Genomic DNA, 9,972 nt, shown 5'->3' with positions numbered 1-9,972 from the left:
AAAAACCCTATCAAGTTTACTAGAAAGATTGAAACTGACAAATTGCTATATTTACTATATATTTTGAACAGTAGACATTCTTCACCCATAGGATAGGGATTTCATTACAGTAAGTCTACTGCCATATGCCATTATGCTAATAATTGAGCATTTTCTCAACATCTGGACCTTGCGAGAGTACTTGGAGTGTGACATGAAGATACCAAATCCTCCATTTAAGGTGCACTTTGAATGGCTTGTGGATGATTTTGTCTTTATGTGCTTTTTTGTGGGGAATGATTTCCTTCCTCACATGCCTACATTAGAAATTCGTGAGGTTTGTACATGATTTCTGGCATTCCTGTAGTGCTTTTCTTTTATTGACAAATCACAAAAAAGCCTTTACTACTGGCTTTGTTATACTGGTGTTTCCCCTTTAACTGGTCATCATTATTTGATTGGGAAATTATATTCCTTGTTATGAAATGAATTTTATAGAAAGTGCTAGTGTGGCTGTATTGTATTAAAGAGGATGCAGTGAAAGACCAGAAATTAATTCAAATTTCTGTCAGGGTGCAATCAACTTGCTGATGGTTGTATGCCAATTTCAGAACCAGTCCCAGGGGCTCTCACATCACTATCTTGCTCGCCCTTCGCTCAGTAAAATATATATTCCCACTTGACTAAGAAAAGTACAGCTCTATTTTATTGAGTCTTTAGAGTCCAAGAAGACAATGGCAGCAAAAAAACTCCAAGACCTAGCACTTAGTTAGCTACAGTGGTATAGTGGACTGATTTTCTTGATCGTTGACAGTTGAAATTCCCATTTGGAGGTACAACAAATGATCTAAAAATGATTCTTAGCAACTTGGTCAAATTGGTATCATAGTTATCATAACTAGTACTAATCCCATGTATTATCTCTAATGAATGGGTACTAGTAATATGTAAGAGCTTATACGAGTTTCACCTTTATTATCCATAAGAGAACCTATAGTTTGCCTAAATATCTAATTCCTCCTACTGATCTCATACTTCCGGAAGAGAAGGGTACGCGACAGGTACCACCAGCAAACAAAGGTAAACTTTAAATCACATTAAAGTTTAATGTAAATTTATATAAAATATTCATATGATTGAGTAAATTTTTAAAATATTATTTAAAGTATCAAATATTAAAAACTTAAACAAAGTAGCATAGTAAGCTTTCTAAGGCTTAGTTTAATTATTGAACTTTTAAAGGTATAAACCAATTGGGACATTTGAACAAGAGCTACAATGTAGATACTCTCACTTTAGTTTAAATATAGTTAAATTAGAATAAAAAACTAAACTTTCATTTGGGGGTGGTTGAGAGATGTAATCATAATAATGGGCAAAGTATAAGCCTTAATTTTTAATTTTATGTATCTTTGACTTTGATTGTATTAACTTTTAGTTAATCATTTTTTTGACCAAATCATTTTACAAAATCACCAAATTTTGAATGTTGAACAATCATAACTTAAAATTATGATGTTGTTAAATTGAAATATATTCATACTTTTATTTAACGTGGAAAAACAAGTGTCTTTTATAGTTAGAAAAATGTCTAAGTTGAAACATGAGATGTTAGTTATAATGTGTCAATACAGTGGTCAAACTATTTTTCGTATTTATTTATAATTTAATCTATATAATTATAAAAGTTAATAAAACATGAATCGGTAATTGTTTTCTGCAATAATTGTTTAAAAAAGATAAATAAAAATAACTAATTTTTACTTAAATATCAAGGAATAAATATTTATTATAAACTGATATAATTTATGATAACAAAATTTATTTATTTGAAAACATTAAAAAATAAAAATGAAATATCTTCGTTCTCTTTTTTTCTTATTATTATTATTATTATTATTGTGGAATCGGCAACAGGGGCAACTTCACGGCTCGCATTACACCTAGTCAATTCTACCTGCCCGCCCCTCTATACAGCTCCAAGGTTAACCTCAAGTATCGAAGGAAAATTAACGTAATAGTGTGGAGTCTATATTTCTTTTATTTTATTTTTTTATGTTGTTGTTATATATTTATGTAAAATTAACTGAAGGTTATTAAATTTGTATTTTGTTGTATAATGATAATTAAAATTAAATTTAGATATTAAATTACAAATATGTTGTATTTTGTTTTAGAGTTTGTTGTGTCTATGTTACAGTGTGGTTTGTATCTAAAGGAAAAGTTTTTCTTAGTGGTAAGATATAAGGATAAACAATCACTAGTATTACAATTTCAATGGCTTAATACTTGTTCTTTTCATATGTAATACCCATTTGTATATGTAATGATGTTTTTATTTTAGACTCAATTATGTTAGACTTGATGGTGAGCCGGTTAAAATGAAAGTAAAGAGTAAATTTATTATGTAATAAGTAACTTTTATTAATAAATCAAAAGGTTGGAACTACTTGGGAATGAGAAACTAGAGTTAAGAGATTCTTCCCAAAAAGTAAAAAAAAAAGAAGAAAATCTCATTGATGGATCAAATCGAGATAAATCTTTCATAATAAGAACTCCTAGATAAGATTTAAGGAGATAGGAAAGAAAGATCCATTAAATCCATTAGCTGAAGAAATATGTTATGTATGGGTACTATAAAATGCCACATGAAAGAAAAGTGGCCTTTAAATTAAAAAAAAATATTAAGGAAAGCCTAGGAAAATGGAATTTCGGAACCCCAAAAGAAGGACGTAGCTAAGGAAAAATCTACTATTGAAGAAAATGTATAAAATAAATAAGCAGGTGATCAAAGAGGGTGTTGATTCCATGAGAAGTATATCTCAACTTAGGGGGAATTTGAGGATTTCAGTTCAAGGTTGTCGCACACCCAATTTTTTTTCCTACACTATAACTGAGATTAGTATTACATCTGAGTCAATAGAGTGGATATAGAACTCTTATGTGTTTATTTTTTATTTGATTCCAACATTACATAATACAAATAATTCCACTGCCTTTCGATTAAAAAATGGTACGTAAGACTTACTATTTTGTTATATATTTTGTTGATGAGTGAAACCATGTACAATTATTCCTCATATGGTAGTTAGCACTTAGGGGTTTTATCTCCATGGTGCAGATCCTTCACTTAGTTACTCACCATATTGATCACAGCGATGGAGTCTTTCAAATTTTGTTTGAGTTGAACATATGGTGACTACTACATATGTTGGTTCATCCTGCAACTATTAATTACTATATTCCTCTATACTAAATATGCTCTCACTCCAGGGATGAAATGGTTAATGCACCAATTGTATGGAGGACCTATCTCCTTACTCCAACTCAGCAATTTGATGTAGGCTTCACAGGTTGACTCAGATCCTGAGGAATGGTTAGGGTAAGGACATAGCCTTTCTCATTCCACAGTGAAGGATCACCCCACCAAACCTTACAACACAATCTGACCCTTTCTCGCTTAGCACTTCGCCTTTCCACCTATGCTCCCTATTGCATCCTGATAGGTCCAGAGGCTTTCGAGAGAGGTTGGTTTCGTGTCTTTCCTACCTTCCAACTACATGGTGCCTGCTTAACCCATCTTTACACTTAACATGTCATTCTATTTCTATAGTATGGTTTAATGAATGTCTTTTTGCAATAGTTCCAGCCCATTGAGGTAGCATCACCACATAGCTTGTTATGATGGCCAACCCAATTATTTCCCCAACCAGGTAGTGGCTTCGCGCAGGTGTTATTGTTCCATACCTTTTTTTTCCTTTACTTAATTGCATCTCAGGCATTTTAGTGAGGGTTTGCATTACAATGTTCATGCGTTCTCCATTAGTTGACTCGTTATCTTGAGACTGCTCTATCTCAGGAAATGTGTCGCAACACTTCATGATACCTAGGTAAATTAAGCCTCACTCTTTCTCTTTCCAAGTGTATAATAGGGTTTTCTCTCTCTTTCCTCCTCTGTTTTGTGGTGCCTCATTTCTTGGTTGTGCAGGTGTGAGAGTGATGTGCTTAACTTCTGATTTGGGTGACAGAGAAAGATGAGGTTATGTTGGGGTTCTACTGTGGGTTTCTATACCACATCTACACCACATCTACTTCATGTAACCTGACACTTACTTTCCTTCACCATTTAAAATTCTTCCTTGGGGTTTCTATATCTCGTGCCCTACTCTCGAAACTAACATTCGAGTCTATTGCAGTGGCAAGTATGAGGCACGATGTCCATCTACAGATCACCATGTAAATACTTTTCTTCTGGTGCACTTATATATATATTTAGTTATATAACCTATGAATTTTACTGGCCATACATTTATTTAATTGGTTCCCATACTGGTTTTGTGTAGGTGCACTCTGAACCCTACTTGTCTAGTCTTGTTTTCTTAAGCGTTTGTATCCTCGACAACTAACCAACCACCCAACTACACAGGTCGATGGAATTTTTTCCTACTCTACCTAGGAGGTGTCAAATACTGCAATTGTCCTATTTATCAAGCACGTGGAAGGGGTTTTTCCCTGCACCCTTGATTTTCCTTGTTGTTTTTCTTCGTGTTGCCTCTGAATGGTCTGCAAGCTCTACAGGATGTTCTCTCCAGGAGCAACCCAATCCATAGAACTATTAGTCTATGTGTATTGATGTATCTACCGAACTAGTCACTTAAGTCGTAAAGACTGGGAGTACCTCGCCGAGGATCTCATCCTGTGGCAGTGTATAGAGCATCTTGATTTATTCAATTTCATTAACATTTATTCTCTGTCGCAACTCTATATATGTGAGGTTATGGATGTATGCCTCCTTGCTTAAGATATTCCCAGAAATACAGTTTGTTGGATGTTAATCCTTAATTTTCTGAATTCGATTTTTTCTTGTAGTTGAAGCATGTACTGTGACTATAAACTATTACAAAAATATGTTTTTGAATTAGATTCTCTTTTGGTATGGCAACATGCACTGTAACTGTAAAATTTCTTATGTAATGACTACTTTAATAAGGCTCATTTGTTGTAATACTTCCCTGGTTACTTTAGAATTATTTATTTTTGATGGTTTATTTAGTACATATTATCATATATCCATTTCTATGTAGTATGGGGTGACACTGAAATCTGTGCTCCCATATTTAAGCTTAATAATCATATATACATATCTTGTTTTCTTCCATTTGTTTTTTAAAGATGCGAGAGTATCGATGCTACCCCAATTTTTCTTATTCTTGTATCTAGTGAAAATATGATACCCCTTCTCTAATTAAATCACAAAATTTTCGATTTGATAGGATGGGAGGATTATCGACTTACACCATAACCTTTCCTTCTTTCTTTTTTTTCTTCCCTTAACTCCCTACAATATTTATCTTTCCTCTCACGCCACCATTCAAATTCGTGAATATAACCTGATTCCCTCTATTTGAAAATGGAAGGGACCTTGACTTTGAAAATAGTATACTTGGCTTACTCTTAATGTAATATGAAAAATCATAATTTTATTTTAAGAAAGGTAAGGGAGAACACTGAGTATCAATTATAATTTCCATAGCGATCCTATTGGAAATTAAAGTTGCCCTTAGCATAACGAGCGATTTAATAACCAAACCTTAAAATGATAATTAAAATTAAATTTAGATTCTGTAATACAAATATGTTGTATTTTGTTGTGTTTTTATGTCTATGTTATAATGTGGTTTTGTATCGGAAGAAAATGTTTTTTTCTTAGTGGTAAGATATAGGGATAAACAAACACTAGTATTATGATTTCAATGGCCTAATACTTGTTCTTTTCATATGTAATACCCATTTGTTTATGTAGTGATTTTTTATTTTAGACTCAATTATGTTAGACTTGATGGCAGAAAGTTGGTTAAAATGAAAGTAAACAATAAATTTATTATGTAATAAGTAAATTTCATTAATAAATTAAAAGGTTGGAACTACTTGGGAATGAGAAACTAGAGTTAAGACGTTCTTACCAAAAAAATTTAAAAAATTCTGATTGATGGATGAGATCGAGATAAATCTTCCATAATAAGAACTCCTAAATAAGATTTAATGAGATAAGAGATAAAAATCCATTTAATCCCTTAGATGGAGAAATATGATATGCATGGGTACTATAAAGGGTCGCAGAAAAGAAAATTGGGCTTTAAATTAAAAAAAAATTAAGGAATACTAGGAAAATGGAATTTTAGAACCCCAAAAGAAAGATGCCCCTGAAGAAAAATCTACTATTGAAGAAAATATATAAAATACATAATCAGGGGATCAAACAGGTTGTTGACTCCCTAGGAAATACATCTCAGCACAAGGGAAAATTGAGGATTTCAGTTCAAGGTTGTCGCACTCCCAATTTTATTTTTTCCTACACTCTGACTGAGATTAGTATTACATCTGAGTCAATAGAGTAGACATACAACTCTTGTATGATTAATTTTTATTTGATTCCAACATTACATAATACGAATAATTCCACTACCTTTCAATTTATAATGGTACCTAAGCCTTATATTTTTTATATATTTTGTTCATGAGTGAAACCATGTACAATTATTCCTCATATGGTAGTTAGCGCCTAGGATTTTTATTTCCATGGTGCACCTCCTTCACTTAGTTTCTCATGATATTTGATCTTAGTGATGGAGTCTTTCAAATATTGTTTGAGTTGAACATATGGTGATTACTACATATGTTGGTTCATCCTGCAACTATTAATTACAATATTCCTCTATACTAAATATGTTCTCACTCCATGCATGCAATGCTGAATACACCAGTTGTATGGAGGACCTATCCCCTTACTCCAATTCAACAATTTAATATAGGCTTCACATGTCGGCTCGGATCTTGAGGAACAGTTAGCGTAAGGACTCGGCCTTTCTCATCCGATAGTGAAGGATCACCCCCACCAAACCTTACAACATGATCTCACCCTTTCCCCCTTGACACTTGACCTTTCCACCTATGCCCTCTATTTCACCCTGCTAGGTGTAAAAGCTTTCGAAAGAGGATGGTTTAGTGTCTTGTCTACCTTCCAACTACATGGCACTCACTTACCCCATGTTTACACTTACCAAGTCATTCTATTTCTATAATATGTTTTAATAAACGTTTTTTCACAACAGTTCCAACCCCCGAGGTAACAACAACGAATACATTATTGCGACAGTCCACCCAGTTATTTCCCTCGCTAGGTAGTGTCTTCACTTAGGTGTAATTATTCCCTAAAAAAATTTTCCTTTCCTTAATTGCATCTTAGACATTTTAATGAGGGTTACCATTAAAGTGTGCAGGCATTCACCATTAGTTGACTCGTTATTTTGATACTGCTCTATCTCATAAAACATGCCATAGCACTTCATGATACCTAGGTAACTTAATCCTCGCTCTTTCTCCTTCCAGACACATAATAGCATTTTTTATCACCTTCCTCCTCTGTTTCATGGTGTATCATTTATTGGTTTTTGAAGGTGTGAGAGTGATGTGGTTAACTTCCAGTTTGGATGATGGAGATGATGAGGTTATGTTGGGTTTCTATTGTGGGTGGCTAATACCACATCTACTTCAGGTAACCCGACACTTACTTCCTTTCACCATCTAAAATTATTTCTTGCAACTTTTATATCTCGTGCCATAATCTCAAAACTAACCTTCTGCTCTATTGTAGCAGTGAATATGAGGCACGATGTCCAACTACAGTCCACTAGGTAAATACTTTTCTTCTGGTATACTCAGTTCTCTATTTATTTTTATAACCTATGAATTTTACTAGCCATACATTATTTAATAGGTTCCCATACTAGTTTTGTGTAGGTACACTCTCAGCCCTACTTCTCTCGTCTTGTGTCCTTAAGGGTTTTGATCTTCAACAACTAACTAGCCAGCCAACTACAGAGGTCGATGGTATTTTTTCCTACTCTACCTAAGAGATGTCAAATACTGTGATTCTCCTATTTATCAACTACGTGGAAAGGGTTTTCTCCTACACCCTTCATTTTCCTTATTATTTATCTTCATGTTTCCTCTGAATGGTCTGCAATCTTTCCAGGGTGTTCACTCCAGGAGAAACCCAATCCATAGAACTATTTGTATTTGTGCCTAAATGTATCTAATGATTTGGTCACTTAATTCATAACTGGGATTACCTGATCTCATCATCTAGCGTTGTGTCAAACGTCTCGAATTATTCAATTTCATTAACAGTTGTTTTCTGCCACAACTCTATAGGTATGAGATTATGGATGTATGACTCATTGCATTGGATATTCATAAAAATATCGTTTTTTGGATGTTAATCCTTAATTTTCTGAATTCAATTTGTTGTTGTGGTTGAAACATGTACTGTGACTATAAACTATTACAAAAATATGCTTTTGAATTAGATTCTCTTTTGGTATGGTAGCATGCACTGTAACTGTAAAATTGCTTGCGTAATGGCTACTTTCATAGGGCTCATTTGTTGTAATACTTCCCTTGTTACTCTAGAATTAATTTCATTTTCACGGTTTATTTAGTACATACTATCATATATGCATTTTGATGTAGTAGGATGGGGTGGCACTGAAGCCTGCACTCCCATATCTTAGCTTAATAATCATGCATATATATCCTGTTCTGTTCTATTTGTTGTCTAAATTTGTGAGGGTAGCATCGTTTTCTTATCTCTATATCTAGTGATAATATGATGTCGCTTCTCTAATTAAATCACAAAATCTTTGATTTCATAGGACGAGAAGATTATCGACATACATGATAAGCTTTCATTGTCTTTTCTTTTTTCCTAGACTCCCTGCAGTATTTATCTTTCGTCTCACGCCACCATTCAAATTCGTGAATATAAACTGATTCCCTCTATTTGAAAATGGAAGGGACCTCAAATTTGAAAAGAGTATAATTGGCTTACTATTACTGGAATATGGAAAATCATATTTTTAAAATAAAAGGTAACAGAAAACACCGAGTATCAATTATAATTTCCATAGTGAATCTAATAGAAATTAAATTTGTCCTTAGCACAACAAGCAATTTAACAACCAAACCTTACGTATGCTCATGATAGTTATTCCTACCCTCTATAATTCCATTTAGCATAAATATCCATTAGACATATATGTATTTCCAGCTAAGGCCCCTATTCATCCACAACTATGGTCTATGCCTCTCGAGTATTAAACATAAATATAGAACTTTTTGGAACTCTATCTCCTCTACAATTCTCCCTAAACCCACACACCATTTTAAAACATAACATAACACCTCATTACAATATATTGCAAAAGATGGCTATTCGTTGAAGTTTTAGAGAGCGACATCAGAAGTATTTTCCTCCGCCATGAGAGTCGAATCTGTTTCATTTTATGCCAGGGTTTGTTGCGTTTGAGAGGCGCATTCTACAATTTGAAATGATTAATGTAACTGGTTTCGTTCTGACTCTTGAACTGAGATGGCATATAAACAGTTTTGGAGTAGTCTAACGAGATTGGGCTGCATCTCATAAGGCTTGATGCTTGACAGGATTACCTGTGATTCCTCTATGCCCTTGTCACAGTGTCACTTGGTGAGCTCGAGCGCGAATCGAACAATCTAGTTTTCATGCTCGACGTGCTCAAAAAATGCAACTCCTCTATGCCCCGGATTTATCACAATTTCGCCTCATGAGCTCGAGCGAGATTGTCTGCACGTATTGTCTTCGTCACAATGCCGCTAGTGAGATGCTAAGCAAGGTTAGAGGTCTATGTGTGATTTCTCAGAATTCGAATATCATGCACCCACTCCCTCCCTACTCCCTCCCTCCATTAACTTGGATGCATTGTTGGAGCCGACAGAAAAGGTAGAAGACTCTATCAAAGAGCTTGATATTTCATTACTAAACATAATTATTTATAGATACATATGAAGGAGAATCAATAATGACCTCCGCTGATCTCTGCCGTCTTGAAATGATGTTCGACTGATTCCTGCAGAGTCACATTAAACTTGCTGACATGTGAACAGTGGGTGGCACCG

This window comes from Pinus tabuliformis, chromosome 9, assembly GCF_031772625.1.
Source record: "Pinus tabuliformis cultivar Carrire ecotype Pingquan chromosome 9, CPIR1, whole genome shotgun sequence".
In the NCBI taxonomy this organism is placed as follows: Eukaryota; Viridiplantae; Streptophyta; class Pinopsida; order Pinales; family Pinaceae; genus Pinus; species Pinus tabuliformis.
This window is presented reverse-complemented; position numbering follows the sequence as displayed.